The sequence below is a fragment of the Macaca fascicularis genome, chromosome X (genome assembly GCF_037993035.2).
Source record: "Macaca fascicularis isolate 582-1 chromosome X, T2T-MFA8v1.1".
Classification (NCBI taxonomy): domain Eukaryota; kingdom Metazoa; phylum Chordata; class Mammalia; order Primates; family Cercopithecidae; genus Macaca; species Macaca fascicularis.
The window spans coordinates 110,031,762-110,048,094 of NC_088395.1; the positions used below are offsets into that span (position 1 = coordinate 110,031,762).

Genomic DNA, 16,333 nt, shown 5'->3' on the forward strand with positions numbered 1-16,333 from the left:
TGTCATGACAGTGAGTGAGTTCTCATGAGATCTGGTTGTTTGAAAGTGTGTAGCACTTCCTTCTTTCTTTCCTTCTTTTCTTTTCTTTTCTTTTCTTTTCTTTTCTTTTCTTTCTTTCTTTCTTTCTTTTTCTTTCCTTTCTCTTTCTTTCTTCTTTTCTCTCTCTCTCTCTCTCTCTCTCTCTCTCTCTGTCTGTCTCTGTCTCTCTCTTTCCTGCTGGCCATGTGAAGATGTGCTTGTTTCCCCTTTGCCTTCTGCCATGATTGTAAGTTTTCGTAGGCCTCCCCAGCCATGCTTCCTGTACAACCTGTGGAACTGTGAGTCAATTAAACCTCTTTTCTTTATAAATTACTGAGTCTCAGGTAGTTCTTTATAGCAATGTGAGAACAGACAAGTGGGCTTGGCTGCCACATGGGGGCTGGCATGAACCAGTAACCCACCAGCCTGCTGGTCAGAATGGTGGGTCTCACATAAGACAGCAGCACTATGACTACTGGTTCATCTGCTCAGGTTCACCACCTGCCAGGGAAAATGATGGCTCTGAAAAGAGCCTTTGGTTAGTGTTATAGCTCTGTAGTGTTAGCAGCTCTTTACTGTTACAGCTTTGGTGTTATAGCTCTTGCAGCTTCACCATCTCTCACCGTCTGTCTACTTGTCTCACTGACTGCCATCTCTCTTCATTGTCTCTCACCAATTACCACCTCTCAGCTGATCACTGATTGCCACCAATTCTGTTGTCTTGCCATCTCACCTCTCCATCGATTGCTGCCATTTTCACTGTCTTTATCCCTTCGTTGGTGGCCAAATGATGCAGGGCATTTGAGCCCCCAAACTGGGGCTTAGCCAGGGAAGGTTCTTGGTGAGCCAGTGGTGTTAGACAGCAACTTTTATTAAAGTGGCAGCATACAGGAGTAGCATAGGTACTACTCCTTGTAGAGCAGGAATATTCCACAGGCAGTGTGCCCACAGTAGCAGCTCAGTAATTTTTACAGTAAAGTTTATACTCACTTTTAATTATATGCAAATTAAGGGGCAGATTATGCAGATATTTCTAGAAAAAGGGTGGTAACTTCCAGGTGTTGCCATGGCAATGGTAAACTGATATGACACATTGGTGGGCATCTCTTATGGAAGGCTACTTCCACCCTGTCCCTGTTTTAGCTAGTCCTCAATTTGGTCCGGTGTCTGAGCTCCACCTCCAGAGTCAAGTCCTACCTTCTAGCTCATAAGCTTAGGATAACGGCCTCTAGCTCTATCCATGTTGCTGCAAAGGACATGAACTTCTCAACATCACTAATCACCAGGGACATGCAAATGAAAAAGATAATGAGATACCATCTTATACCAGTCAGAATAGCTATAATTAAAAAATCAAAAAATAACATGCTGGCAAGGTTGTGGAGAAAAGGGAACACTCATACACTGCTGATGGGAATGTAAATTAGTTCAGCCATTGTGGAAAGCAGTTTGGAAATTCCTCAAAGAACTTAAAAAACACTACCACTCAACCCAGCAATCCCATTACTGGGTATATACCCAAAGGAATATAAATCATTCTACCATAAAGACACATGTATGTATATGTTTATCATAGCACTGTTCACAATAGCAAAGATATGGAATCAACCTAGGTGCTCATTAGAGGTGACTGGATTAAAAAAAATGTGAGACATATACACTATGGAATACTATGCAGCCATATAAAAAGAAGTTCATGTCCTTTGCAGAAACATGGATAGAGCTAGAGGCCATTATCCTAAGCAAATTAACGCAGGAACAGAAAACCAAATAATGCACGCTCTCACTCATAAGTGGGAGCTAAATAATGAGTATACATGGACACAAAGGAAACAATAGACACCAGGGCCTACTTGAGGGTGGGGTGTGGTAGGAGGGAGAGGATTTAAAAACTACCTATCAGGTACTAAACTCATTACCTGAGTGATGATATAATCTGTACACCAAACCCTCATGACATGCAATTTACCCAAGTAACAAATGCGTACATGTACCCCTTGAACATAAAATAAAAGTTGGAAAGAAAAATAATTACTCCTCAGAGGATGGCAAGAATAGAATTTGTAAAGTCTGTCATACAGTTCATAACAAGGTATGCTTAGCAGAATCATCTGTGCATGTTTTTGAAAATACAGTACTTGAGTCCCTAGCAACAAAGATTCTGACACAGCAGGTCTAGGATGACATTTGTGTTTTAAAAACCGTCTAAGGCAAGACACTCAAAGTAAATAAAATTCTTGGAGCTCCTACAAGAAGGTTTTTCTAATCTGAGTGAAATAAAAAAGAAAAAAGATTACTGTTTCTTTCTACTTCAAATTCCCCTCCTCTTCTTGGTGATGAGATGGATGCCAGCATGTTGGAGAGCAAGCTAAGAGGGAAGTTGATTTGGAATTACATTTAGTTTGATTTTAGTTGGATAATTTACTCATTTGTGTCTTAATCTCATGTATAATTAAGCAATTACCAGTAAGATTTCTCAAGGTAGCAAGTGGAAGCTCTAAGATTCAAACTAGGGTTGTCAGACTCTAATTATAATAAGTCTAACACTATACTCAATTGTCTTTCATATGCTTAGTAAACCATTGAAAAATCTTAGACCTTACTTTAAAAGCATGGTGGTCTGTCATCGACCTCCTGGCAGCATTTGATACTATTTCCTCCTACCTGATGTTTTATTAGTCTTAGTTCCCACTGCTGCCCAATAAGTAAGCAACATATGATTAATCAAAAATTGACTATTGGTCTTTTTTTTTACACCAACCATGCCTGTGGCTTTGCCCAATCACATCTAAATTGGTTCATATTAATTTCTTGAATGAATTGGCATGAAATACTGACACTGACTAAAATACCATAAAACACAAAATATACTACAATGAGGACATTAACATTACACGGATTTGTGTATGCCATTGAGTATACTTAAGATTAGTATCTGCACAAGAAAACTTGAAATGTTCTGAAATCTTAAAACCCATATAAGAAAGAAACTTGACAGAGGTTGACAGCAGTTTCCTCAAATTTGACAAAACTAAAAATTTACCGGTTGCCAATGATAAGTTGTAAAGCTGAAACTTTTATCAATCATAATTTTAAAATTGCTTGACTATGCCAAAGGAAAGATTGGAGTATCTTTTTTTTCTAGAAAATATGTTATTACAGCCGGGCACGGTGGCTCAAGCCTGTAATCCCAGCACTTTGGGAGGCCAAGACGGGCGGATCACGAGGTCAGGAGATTGAGACCATCCTGGCTAACACGGTGAAACCCCGTCTCTACTAAAAAATACAAAAAACTAGCCGGGCGAGGTGGCGGGCGCCTGTAGTCCCAGCTACTCGGAAGGCTGAGGCAGGAGAATGGCGTAAACCCGGGAGGCGGGAGGCGGAGCTTGGAAGGCTGAGGCAGGAGAATGGCGTAAACCCGGGAGGCGGAGCTTGCAGTGAGCTGAGATCCGGCCACTGCACTCCAGCCCGGGCGACAGAGCGAGACTCTATCTCAAAAAAAAAAAAAAAAAAAAGAAAAAAGAAAGAAAATATGTTATTACAAAAATGTCATATGAAGAAAAGATCAAAGAATTTGTAGTCAAAAATTGTAGTGAAAAAAATCACTGTAGAGGTATGCCAGGCAGTTAATTAAGACAATGTTATTTTTCTGGAAATTTTTTAAAAATATGTCAGCTGTTCAATTTTGTAATTTGTTGTGATTTCTCATAATAAGTAAATGTTAACTTTTGTACATAGTTGCTTGAAATGTTCATACTTTTTAATATTCTTTTTCTTAGAGTCCTCCAAATTATAAATTTCAGTACCCAAAATCCGGATCTGTCCCTGAGGTCATAAAAAGTAGGAGCTTTTGAGTTGCAATTGGAAAGGGTTAATAGGGATGTGGATGTGGTTGAGAACTGGGAAATATAGCAATTGTGGAAGTTGAATTAATATAATTTGTAAAGACTACAACATTATGACCATCTACTGAAATCTGAAAATCCAAGGTGTCCTCTGTACTATGGGATTATGTGACCTCAATGTCTGACTTCATGGAAAAGCCTCACACAACATAGGGGCCCCTCATAAGGGGAGCCTCCAGCTGCTCTGTACATTTCAAACATCCAAAATAGTGGCGCCTAGAGTATCTATATTTGTATTATTATTGAGCAGCAAAAACAGTTGGCTGGGTTATTCACCCACATGCATACTTGAATCTACCTCCTGCTTCCCATCTGAAAATAAATAGCTCTTTTCTATTTTCTAGTGACAAACAGGATGTAGGCTGTTAGTAATAATAGTAAAGATAATAACTATAAGGAACAGAACATACAAATATTGAAAAGAATTGGTGAAACCTCACTCACTCTCCCTCCCAGTTTGTTTCCTGAGCCCCATTTCAGCGTCTGGACAGAACTGCCAGGGAACTGCTAGACTTCAGGATCTTGGGGGAGGGGAGGTGGAGAATTTAGAGACAGGAGAGAAAAAAAGAAGACAGGATCAATTAACTCTAAAAGGCTGATCCTCCCTGATAATCTGAGAAAAGCGAATAAATACTCTAGGAAGATGATACCCTTTCAGATTGTCAGGTTGGGCTGGGGATGGGCAACCCGGCTTCTGCTGAAGTGCTGTTGGGAGGGCTTATTAGGGATCCGAGCTCACTGTTAACACACGGGCCTCACTGGACAAAGGGCTGACGTGAATTGAAGTCAGTATATAGTCTGAGTTCTCTTTCCATCCTGAGCACCATCTCCCTATTGCCTTAGAGGCAGGCGGGAGCGCTTCTTGCTACTAAACAGAAAAGGAGGAGACTACTGTTGGCCGCGGATCTGAAAAGGTTTGAATGATTACAGGCTATCTGAAGGCGAAGCAGAAGATCATAACGCGTCCAAGACTGCGTTGACTATACCCCTTTCCGGCCCCTACGCCGATTTATTTTAGGGGGAAAAAATGGTGGGCTTGGGGGAGGGATCTGGGATGGGAATGGCGGTCAGGTTTGTGTACCGGGCCCCTATTGTATTGAAAGCAAGCTAGCTTCTCGCTCAGGGAAAGGGGAGGAGAAAAATGTCCTGGCTCTCCGCAAGTCAAGTCGGTGTGAGGGGAGGAATCACCTGCAAACCTCTGGAATGGAAAACGGACACCGCAGCGGGTCTTGTACTGCAGTTCCCACAGCCACGCCCCCTGCCCATTTTAATTCAGAAAATGGTGGGCAGTGGGGAATGCTGGGGAGATGAGCAGAAACCCTGTGTGGATGTTAGCTTCCTATTACAGAGGATGTGGGAGTTTTGAGCGAAAGATGGAAAAAGAGGTAAGCACCCCATCCCTGAAGGTGGGCGTGAGAGTGGTGGGTGGGGGCGGGCGCCTTTCTGAAACTGCATTCCCTACACTCCTGCCCTGCCTCCTCATTCCCTTTTGGGGAAAAAAAAAATCTCAGCGGCTTAACACGCAAAGGTTTATTTCTAGCTCACAATAAATGCCCAACATGTGTTGGTGAAAGTGTGGGGTGAAAGGGCCCTGGTCCCCAGTCTCAGGACCTCAGGCTGACAGAAGCTCTACAGCCTGGAACATCACGGATCACTATGGCAGGGGTAGAGAGTAATGGAAGACTCTCATCCCACTATAGGTTAGTCTAGAAGTAACCTGTTACTGCGGTTGACAGCTGATTAGCCAAAACTGTCATATGGTCTCACCTCACAGTAAGGGGATAGAGGGGACAGGGGACTAGAAAGTATAGTTTTCTGTGTAGGGTGGGTGTAAAGTGAGAAAAAGAAACTATAATAAAATATTCATAAGAATTCAAGGGGAAAATGCCTTTCTAAAATACTAAAACAAAACAAAAAATTAAAAGTTCTAAAGAAAAAGTAGCAAGTGTAATATAAGAAAATTAAGCTTCTATGGAGCAAAGCAAGAATGAATGTGACCTTTGCTTTTGGTTTTCTCTGTGATGCCATTTTGGAGCTCTTCATGTCTCCAGACCATTCTTCAAGGCCAATGGCAGCCTGATGGGTAATAGTCAAACTGGAATTCTGGCTGGAGTGAGATCAGGTTCCAGGCTCACTGGAATTAGTTTTATAAGAAAGGATAAATCCATCCCCCTAACGCTAAGAGTGGTGGTGCTTAGGCAGGAGGTGGAAGGGCTCACTCAGGCCACATTCCCCTCTGGGGTGGGTCTGACTGTTGTTTCTCTGCTCCAGCCTACAGCAGGCACAGGGCCCTCTTAGGCTAATGGTCAAGCTGCCCTGCACAGACATACCTGGGGGAGGAGAACTGACTGCTCTATTGCAGGTCAGAGCACTTTGCCTTTCCCTCCTTTTCCCTCTCTCTTTTGGGGAACATTTTGCAGGGGAGGAGATAAAGCCCCAAAGTGTCCTGGCAGGAAACATTCATTGGGATAGTCTTTGAGCAAACAGATGTCTGAACAGATCTGACCAGGTAACTTGGGGTTGAAGCAGAAGAGGCTGACCCTTTTCTCAGAGTCCAGTGAAGTAGCCCCCAAGAAGACTGGGGCAAAAATGGGGTTAGACAGCACACAAAACCTCACCCATCCCTCTCCCACCCACCTTGCTCAGGCTCGCAGAAGGAACTTGATGTGCACTGGCCTGTTTGGTTGGTTCTGCAAGGACTTTAGCTCTGTGTCTGCCTGGTGCAGTGCATCTGATGCCTCAGTCATCCCAAGCCCAGAAGTACAGAAGACCCCAGATAAAGGGAAGTTGCAAACACATGTGGTCCTACAACTTAGGAGAAAGGGGGTATCACCTCCTATCTGAAAATCCCCATGTACTGCAGGCCCAGCTCACGACTTGGGAGCCAGGACAGTCAAGCTGTGAACTGGTGTGAAGGTGCTTTTTAAGGCATTGGTGGTGGAGGGTCAGCAGCATCCAGAGCCTGCTGCTGTGGGCCCCTCACCACCTCCCTACCCACACAGAAGGCTGGAATGTCAATCACATATCCAAGCAGTTACTTACCTGGCCAATTGCAGAGCAGAAAGCACGGAACATCTAGAACCTTGGAGAGAGAGCTCTGTGCTAACCAGGATCCCCCTGCTCTTAGGAGACAGTGCAAAAGAGTGTGAGACCCTCTGATGAGGAAGCGTAGAAGGGATCAGGCTCAGGGTCTTTGCAAAATATTCAGGGTTCAGTCAGCAGAAGGTAAGTGGACTGCAAGGAAACAGTCACTGAATCTACCCTTACATTCATGATTCATGCTAAGGACACACTTTTCCCAGACTGCTCCCATACCATGAGTTAGCACAGCTGAGCCACTAGAGCCATGCCATTTCTGCTCAATGGGAGACTTTTAATCTTTGCTTGTACTCCCCATTGGCCTGGTCCAGAGCTTCTCAAATGCACTGAAGTCTGAGACTCTTTCTACCTAACTCTTCTTCCTTCCCTCTGCTTTCCAGATGTGACATGTGGATCACAGTCTAAAGGCTCTCCCCATCTTCTCTTGTTCTTTCTCCCTTTGTCTATCGTGTTTCTCCAGTAAATCTATTTATGTCTAATCTTATTTTGACATCAGCTTTTAGGTGGGCCTGTTATACAGTCAGGGTGCTTTCACAAATGAGATCTCAAGTTTCACATTTCTCAAAATATGCTCCTTTTCAGAGAGCCACGATAGTACAGTAGCTAAGAGTTGTCAAGAGTAGTCACTAACTGGGTTCAAATCCCAGATCTGCCACTCTTAGCTGTGCCTCTGTGCCTCTTTTGTAAAATGGTGATAATTCCATTACTTCCTCTTAGGGTTGCTGTGAGGTTTACATAAATTATTACATAGTCCATTTAGTGTCAACACATAGTAAGTAATAAATATCAGCTGGGTGTTTGTTTGTTTGTTTGTTTACCGTCTCTGATAGATAAAGTCAGAGAAGGGGGAAAGATCTTACCAGGTCCAGTAGCTATTGAAGGGTTTGGCACTGGAACTCTCATTCTAAAGTTCTGGAGCTCTAAGTACACGTGCTTTATTGATTTTTAACCTATAAGCTAAAATTAAGTTTCAGGAAAACATATGAAACAGTTAAATAGCTTGATTATTGTTGCCCCCTACTTTCAACTTCGTTGGATGGGTAACTCCCAAAAGGAAAATGGTATGACGATATTGTTCCTTTTCCTGTAGGATCCATCAGACAGCTCATTCTAGAATACAGAAATGGCACTGAAGATCATACCTGTGTTTTCTCCTTCTTGTTATTGCATTTACAAATGTTCTTTAGAAAGTAAAGAATGTCAAAGGCATAACTTTCAAGGAAAGGAGGAGGCAGGTAGGAAGGGAACTAATATTTGTTTGAGTGTCCACTATGGGCCAGATGAAGTGTTTCGTGTTTTAAGTTGGTTCTCTCTTTAATTCCCATAATTCTGTAGGTAGGCAGAATTGCTTTCTACCAAGGTAGGCAGCAGTATCTTCCCTAAACGAAGAAGAAACGGAACTCAGAGGTTGAGTATATATTCCAAGACCCTAAATCTAGTAAGTTTGAGAGCTTGGATTCGAACCCAGGTTTGTCACACTCCAAAACCCACACTCTCCCCCACTCTACCTTAAAAAAATTTTTTTAACGTTATACTGTGACCTTCCAGGGCTCAGGGACTAGTTGGTTTAGATTTCCATGACAGGATGTTAAATTAAAAGTTTCCTCTTAGGCATTAAGATATAACAGATATGAAATCAAAGCCAGGTTTTCAAAGGAAATAACCAAGCGGCTCTAAAACTCACAAGGAGGATTAAAAGGGACAAGAGGAGATATGAAGAAGGAAGTTTTGTGAGGAAGATTTCTTTGTAATGAGCTTCCAAGTTGGAAGAGTTGAGGTGCTTTCCTTTTCAGTCCATGGATTCAACTGGATCCCCTAAAGCTTGATATGTGTCTCCTGGAGTTGGAAGGCACAGTGGAATGTGATCTGCTTCTAGACTGACAAATCTTACTGGCTAGAGAATGTGGCTGTGGTGATGGTGGGAGTGGTAACTGTGTTGTGATCTGTCTGCATTTCCAGTTTGTTGGGGGCAAAAGATAGATACATGTTTCCCATGTACAAGAAGCGGGCCATGAAGGAGAGCGAGCTGCTCTCAAAGAGAGCTGTTTGGGGATGCTACAGATTCCAGCTGAAAAACCCTATGGAATGGACAGCTGAAAAACTCAGAGCTGAAGGAGAAACAGCAATAGCATGTTTTGTTTTTGATACAGAGGTAGCAGTAAGGGAGCCTCTGATGAGAGTCTCGTTTAAACAGCTAGATCCATACAGACTAAAGGCAACTTACTACATAACCAGACAAGAATTTTCTGCTCCTTTCCCCCTTACTCTTTCCCATCACTCCAACCCCGGACAGGCCTGAAGTCAAAATTAGCAAGCTGGGGAAGGAAGATGGGCAAAGAGAAGAAACTCAGTGCATCCCTTTGCTCAAATATGGGAGGTTGCCTTAAGTTGGTGCTAGGTTAGCAGAGAAGGTTTAACTCTAAATCAAGTTCAGTGGCCCTTTATTATTTGGAACTTGGTGTTCTAATCACTGAATTGAGGCTCAATTTGTGATTTAAAGTGACTGTAAGGTGGCAGGAAAGCCATGGGGCCTGAGAGAAATGTAATTTTAAAAGTACAGGATTAGACAAAAGTAAAGTTACATTTTGATTGTATCTCACCAATAGTTCTTGCTCAATATACTAACTACATTTGCTTGGTGTGGTGTTTATGATGTGCCATACTCCTGTGGATGAAAACTACTACTGTTTTTGCATTAATTTTGCTACACCATCTTTCTTTTGCTTAGTATTTGCCTGGTATATTTTTTCCATCCTTTTATTTTGAGCTTTTCTGGATAATTGTAAGTGTGCCTCTGAGAAAAGGCATCAAACTGGATTCTGTGTCTTATAAAAAAAAAAAACTGAGGTTTTCTTTTAATATGTGAGTTTAATCCACATATATTTATTATTACTGATCCACTGTAGATATATTTCTACCTTTTTACTTTGTGTTTTCTATTTACCATGTATTTAATTTGCATGTTCCCCTCCCCTCCTTTCCTGCCTTGTTAGACCAATGGAGTTTTCTTTGGAGTTTTGGAATTTACATATTGTCATGGCTTTAATGTGTCCCCCAAAGCTCATGTGTTGGAAACTTAATCCCCAATGCAAGAATGTTGAGAGGTGGGACCTTTAGGAGGCGATTAGGTCATGGGGCTCTTCCCTCATGAATGGATTCACACTGTTATTGTGGGAGTAGGTTTGTTATCTCAAGAGTGTGTTCCTGATAAAAGGATGAGTTCTGCTGCCTTCTTCCCCACCCCCTGCTCTTTTGACCTTCTGCCTTCCACCATGGGATGAAGGCCCTCACCAGATGATAGCACTTTGATATTGGACCTCCCAGCTTCCAGAAACATAAGAAATGAATCTCTATTTATGAATTATCCAGTCTGTGGTATTCTGTTATAGTAGCACAAAATGGCTTAAGACACATATTCCATTTTTAATCTTGTAGTGCTTATCCTAAGATTGTTTTCTTTCTTTCTTTTTTTTGATGGAGTCTTGCTGTGTTGCCCAGGCTGGAGTGCAGTGGCATGATCTCAGCTCACTGCAACCTCCACCTCCTGGGTTCAAGCAATTCTCCTGCCTCAACCTTCCTAGTAGCTAGGATTACAAGTGCACACCACCACACTGGGCTAGTTTCTGTATTTTTAGTAGAGATGGGGTTTTGCCATGTTGGCCAGGCTGGTCTCGAACTCCTGACCTCGGGTGATCCACCTGCCTCGGCCTCCCAAAGTGCTGGGGTTACAGGCATGAGCCATCATGCCTGGCCTCTTTTTTTTTTTTTAAGTTGTGGTTTTGCTATGTTGCCAAGGCTGTATTCGAACTAGTGGGCTCAAGAGAGCCTCCTGCCTCAGCCTCCCAAGCAGCTAGGATCACAGGTGCACACCACCACATCTGGTAGACTTTTCTAAATTATTTATCTAACTTTATATATATATATATATATATATTTTTTTTTTTTTTGAGACGGAGTCTCACGCTGTTGCCCAGGCTGGAGTGCAGTGGCACGATCTCGGCTCACTGCAAGCTCCGCCTCCTGGGTTCACGCCATTCTCCTGCCTCAGCCTCCTGAGTAGCTAGGACTACAGGCGCCCGCCACCGCGCCCGGCTAATTTTTTGTATTTTTAGTAGAGACGGGGTTTCACTGTGGTCTCGATCTCCTGACCTTGTGATCCGCCCGCCTCGGCCTCCCAAAGTGCTGGGATTACAGGCTTGAGCCACCGCGCCCGGCCAACTTTATATTTTTTAAACAAAATTTAGAGCATCTCTAACTTCTATCCTCTTCCTTATACATATTTTTTTATATTTTGGAGAGATATGTATATATACACACACACACACAACTTATATACAAATATATATACAAAAATATATATATAACTTACATACATGTATATACAACTTCTGATTATTGACATTTGTATAAGCAAGCTAACTATTAATCATCATTATTATTACAACTCATAGTTTTGTTTTGTTTTGTTTTGAGACGGAGTCTCTCTCTGTCGCCCAGGCTGGAGTGCAGTGGCACGATCTCGGCTCACTGCAAGCTCTTCCTCCCGGGTTCACGCCATTCTCCCGCCTCAGCCTCCAGAGCAGCTGAGACTACAGGCGCCCACCACCGCGCCCAGCTAATTTGTTGTATTTTTAGTAGAGACGGGGTTTCACCGTGGTCTCGATCTCCAGACCTCGTGATCCACTCGCCTCAGCCTCCCAAAGTGCTGGGATTACAGGTGTGAGCCACCGCGCCCGGCCACAATTCATAGTTAATAATACACTTTTAAATATATTATCTCATTTGATTCTAGAAAAAGTTCAGCTAAGTATTACCTCCATAATGAATTAGGAAGAAAAAAAAGGAAGAAAGAAAGAAAGAAGAGACAATATGGAAAGAGAAGAGAGCTCTTCAATTCTTAATGGTATCTTCAAAGACCCTTAAGAGTCTGGGGATCTCAGGCTGAGAACTACAGATCTTAGGAATATATTGTTTACCCTTTCCTTTTGGAAAGGGAGGAAGGAAAGAGAATTGTAATTTCTGAACATTTATTCTATGTCAAAAACTTGCTGTAAGCAAGACAAACCTTACATTTACTAACTACTTTCCTTTTCAGGTGTTTTATGAGTGTCATGCAACTTATTTCACAACATGCTTCCATACCAATCCACATACATTCTCCTGAATGAAAACAGGATTATTCTTGTTGATGACGAAGACATTGATAACAATAATAAATAACAGTTATAACAGCTATTTGTTATGGACCCACCTTGTTAACTAGGCACTGAATGTCATGGGGGTAAATATACTCTTTAAATTGCCCTTCAGTTTTAGAAGGGAAACCATCTAGATGTCTGGATAGATAAAGCAACATCATCTCTATAGTATTAAAATAGAGAAACTTGCTAAATCAACAGAGTCCATATGTGAATTTGGGTCCACTTATTATAACTGCCCCCTTTTTAAAATCAATAGGATGGCCTAGTTTTGGACCTAATAAAGTACTTTATGACTTTCCTGAATATTCCTAAGATTTTTTTTTTTAATGAAACAATTAACAAGAATAAATCATCCAAACTAAAAGAAACTACCTATACATTTAACTGGGACATATTAAATTATCAGTTTTTGAGATATTACCAGCTATGTAGGAGGCTGAGGTGGATCGCTTGAGGCCAGGAGTTTGAGATCAGCCTGGGCAACATAGCAAGACCCCCATCTACAAAACAACAACAACAAAAAAATTAGCCAGCCTTAGTGGCATACATCCTCAGTTCCAGCTACTTGAGAGGCTGAGGCAGGAGGATCCCTTGATCCCAGGAGTTCAAAGTTGCAGCGAGCTATAGTGGCACCACTGCACTCTAGCCTGGGTGACAGAGTGAGACCCCACTTCTCTAAAAAAATAAAGAGAAATATATATTAACATGCATGTTGCTGGGCGCGGTGGCTCACGCCTGTAATCCTAGCACTTTGGGAGGCCGAGGCAGGCGGATCAGAGGTCAGGAGATCGAGACCATCCTGGCTAACACAGTGAAACCCCGTCTCTACTAAAAATACAAAAAATGAGCCGGGCGAGGTGGCAGGCGCCTGTAGTCCCAGCTACTCGGGAGGCTGAGGCAGGAGAATGGCGTGAACCCGGGAGGCGGAGCTTGCAGTGAGCTGAGATCCGGCCACTGCACTCCAGCCTGGGCAACACAGCGAAACCCCGTCTCAAAAAAAAAAAAAAAAAAGAAAGAAATTAGGTCTTGCTATGTTGCTCAGGCTTGTCTTGAACTCCTAGCCTCAAGCAATCCTCCTGCGACTTCCCAAAGTGCTGGGATTACAGGCGTGAGCTACTGTGCCCAGCCCATATATTCTGAAAAGGATTATATTCATTGATGAAGTCAAGCCAGATGTCCCTGGATGGGAATGGAGGGCATTTTAGGGCAGCAAGAGAATAGAGGTCAGGGTCTATACTTCCTTTCAGTAGCAGAGACATGAGCATTTCTCTGTATCAGGACCCAAAGAAGACTCTGTGATGGGCCGGGGGAAGCTGGTCACCTGGTCTTGGCAAACATTCCATTACCCAGAGGGTTGGATAGAAGCAGCAGGGACAAGGGATCTGAAGATACCATGCCAGTTCAGTAAATGAGCACCTCATCCCTAATCAGTGTGGACAGACAGCTGAAGACAGCAGGGATCTCCTCAGGCTTTGGTGCTAGATAAGACCATAGAATGCCTGTACAACTAATGGAGATGAGGAATCCCCAGTAATAACTGATGTGGATTTCCCACTAGCATGCTAGGATTGGATATCAGAGTCATATTTATATTCATTTAAAGGTGCTTTGAAAATGTGACATTTCTTATATGCTGAAGGGTGTGAACTAAAATCCATATCTGTTTGGTAGGCCTCCTATTCAAACTTACATTAACAAATCCTTATTTTCTTTTGGAATGTTTTCATGAATATCGTGGGCTATGTTACAACTGTCTTCTTAATGGGATAGGGGTCAAGAACTCAGTTAGTTGGCTAGGTCCTAGATTCCACAGAGGACATGAGGATGAGAGGCCCCAAGCCTGCCCATCTGGTCACCTATCATTCACTAATGCAAAATTTGAATCATTTCAGCCATCTGACGCCAGGGATTTGCCTATTTAAATGAAGTATTCACTAAGATGCAAGGTCTAAGACGTAGTCGTTATTGAATGCACATTTAATGAGCAACTTCTATGTGCTGTGTACCAGTGTTAGAGAAATGTGATAATTAGGTTCAGTAATCAATGGGCTGCATATAATTACCAAACCTCCTTTCTTCTTTACATTGATCCTTTCTCCTGCCACTCCCCCTCTCTGTCTACACCATAACCAAAACAGTCCAGAATTTGGGGAAGAATAATTGACACCTGATGGGTCTAGTCATCACTTGATGGTGTGATGGTCACAATGTAGCCAGCCTACAACCTAGCCTGGTTTCTACTACTCTGACAATATATTGACTAGACACCTAAAAGTATGTTCAATAACTTACTAGCACCTATTGCAAGGGGGATGACAACAGTGGTAGAAAATACTTCATTATTTTAAGTATTTATGTCTCGGGAAAATGAACCTGTTTACTTGCAATTTGCATTTCTTTTCAAAATTAGCTTATGTGCATCTATGGCCTATCTCCCTTGTCTCTTATAACTTGTAAAAAAATCCTTTAAATTTTAAAGATATTAACAATTTGTATTTATGTGTTGTGATTATTCTGTTCTGTGTTGCATGCCTAATAATTCCTCTCATGTTGTTTTATAATAAAGTTATTTAAAGTATTTATGTATGAAAATCTATCCACCTTTTCCTGTAGGTATCCTGTCAATAATATTTAGAAAGGTCATCTGAGCCATGATAAAATATCCTTCATTTTAAACAAACAATCTATGGTTTCACTTATCAAATGTAAATCTTTAATTCATTTGGAATGTACTTTGGAATAAAGTGTAAAGCAAAAGATCTAACATTCCCCTCAAATATTTTGACTATCCCATCCTTTCACTAATTCAAATATTCCCTCTAACATATCTAACAAATTAAACACATATACACAGATACAGATATTTCCATTCTGTTACCCTGATTTGTTTTGGTGTCCAAAATACACTTTTAGGGTACCATTTTATAACAAATTTTTCTATGTGGCAACTTCTCCTTAATTTCCAATCTCAGAATTTTTCCATTTTCATGTTTTAGGTCATTTAAAAATAAACTAGTTTTATTAGCCTTGAATTTCCTTTGTATATCAATTTGGGGAGAAAAATACTTAGAAAACCATACATATAATCTGATCCCAATTTGTTAAAAAAAAAAAAGTTGTGTGATCTTTATTACAAATATTTATGTATACACATAATTCCAAGAATATATGGTAAAGTATTAACTATTTCAGGTGTGTGCTTGTATCTCCCGTTTGTCCTCCTCCCACTCACCACCCACAACCACCCTCCTCCGGCCCCCTCCCCACCATCTACTTTCCTTCCTGCTCTGTGTCCCCCACACTTACCAACACAGACTATACAAAAGGTCTTCCTTGCCCTCCAGCTTCCAATTTGGCCAAGAGAAATACCTAGTAGATGTTCGGAAGAGCGCGAAGTCAAGCATTTATTCCCTCTCATTTCATTTTCTCTTTCAGGGTTGCTGTGAGCTGACTGCATCCTGAAGATTACAGCTACTGTCAGATGGACCTTTCCACACAGCTGTATACCATTCCAGTAACCCCTCCCTTACCTCCCACTCCCTCTGCTCCTCCCCACTTCCTTTCCTCTCGTCTCCTTTGCAGAGGGGTAGTAACACTATGTTATGCCCTGAATTGTGCACCCACCCCTCCCCACACCCACCAAATTCATGTTGAAGTCCTAATCCCCAATACCTCAGCATGTGACTGTAGTTGGAAATAGGGTCTTTACAAAGATAGCTAAATTATATGAGGTCATTGGGGTGGGTCCTAATCCAGTGACTAGTGTCCTTAGAAGAGATTAGGACACAGATACAGAGAAAAAGGCCATGTGATGACAGGGAGGACAGCTGTGTAGAAGCCAAAGAGAGAGGCCTCAAAAAAAATCCTCTGGCAACACCTTGATCTGACTTCCAACATCCAGAACTGTGAGAAAATAAATTTATTGTTTAAGCCACTCAGTCTCTGGTACTTTGTTATGGCAGCCTGAGCCAGCTAATATACACCACAACCCTACCCCTCTGGTGACAACTCAGGGAAAAAATTCTTTAACTCTCGTCAAATCATCCATTTTTGAGTTCCATTTATTTATTGCTTGGATCTTGAATGATCCAGCAGAATTACACAATTCTT

General features: G+C 41.9%; 2 long non-coding RNA genes across 2 annotated transcripts; one reads left to right on the forward strand and one right to left on the reverse strand.

The window, feature by feature from the left end:
* Window positions 1-165: 165 nt before the first annotated feature.
* On the reverse strand, window positions 166-15,641 carry LOC141409423 (uncharacterized). Its single transcript, XR_012430032.1, has 2 exons — window positions 15,530-15,641; window positions 166-315 (listed from the first exon to the last, which is right to left on the reverse strand). It is a non-coding gene; the product is annotated as an uncharacterized lncRNA (long non-coding RNA).
* LOC141409422 (uncharacterized) lies at window positions 5,193-16,156 on the forward strand. Its single transcript, XR_012430031.1, has 2 exons — window positions 5,193-5,308; window positions 15,659-16,156. It is a non-coding gene; the product is annotated as an uncharacterized lncRNA (long non-coding RNA).
* Window positions 16,157-16,333: the final 177 nt, after the last annotated feature.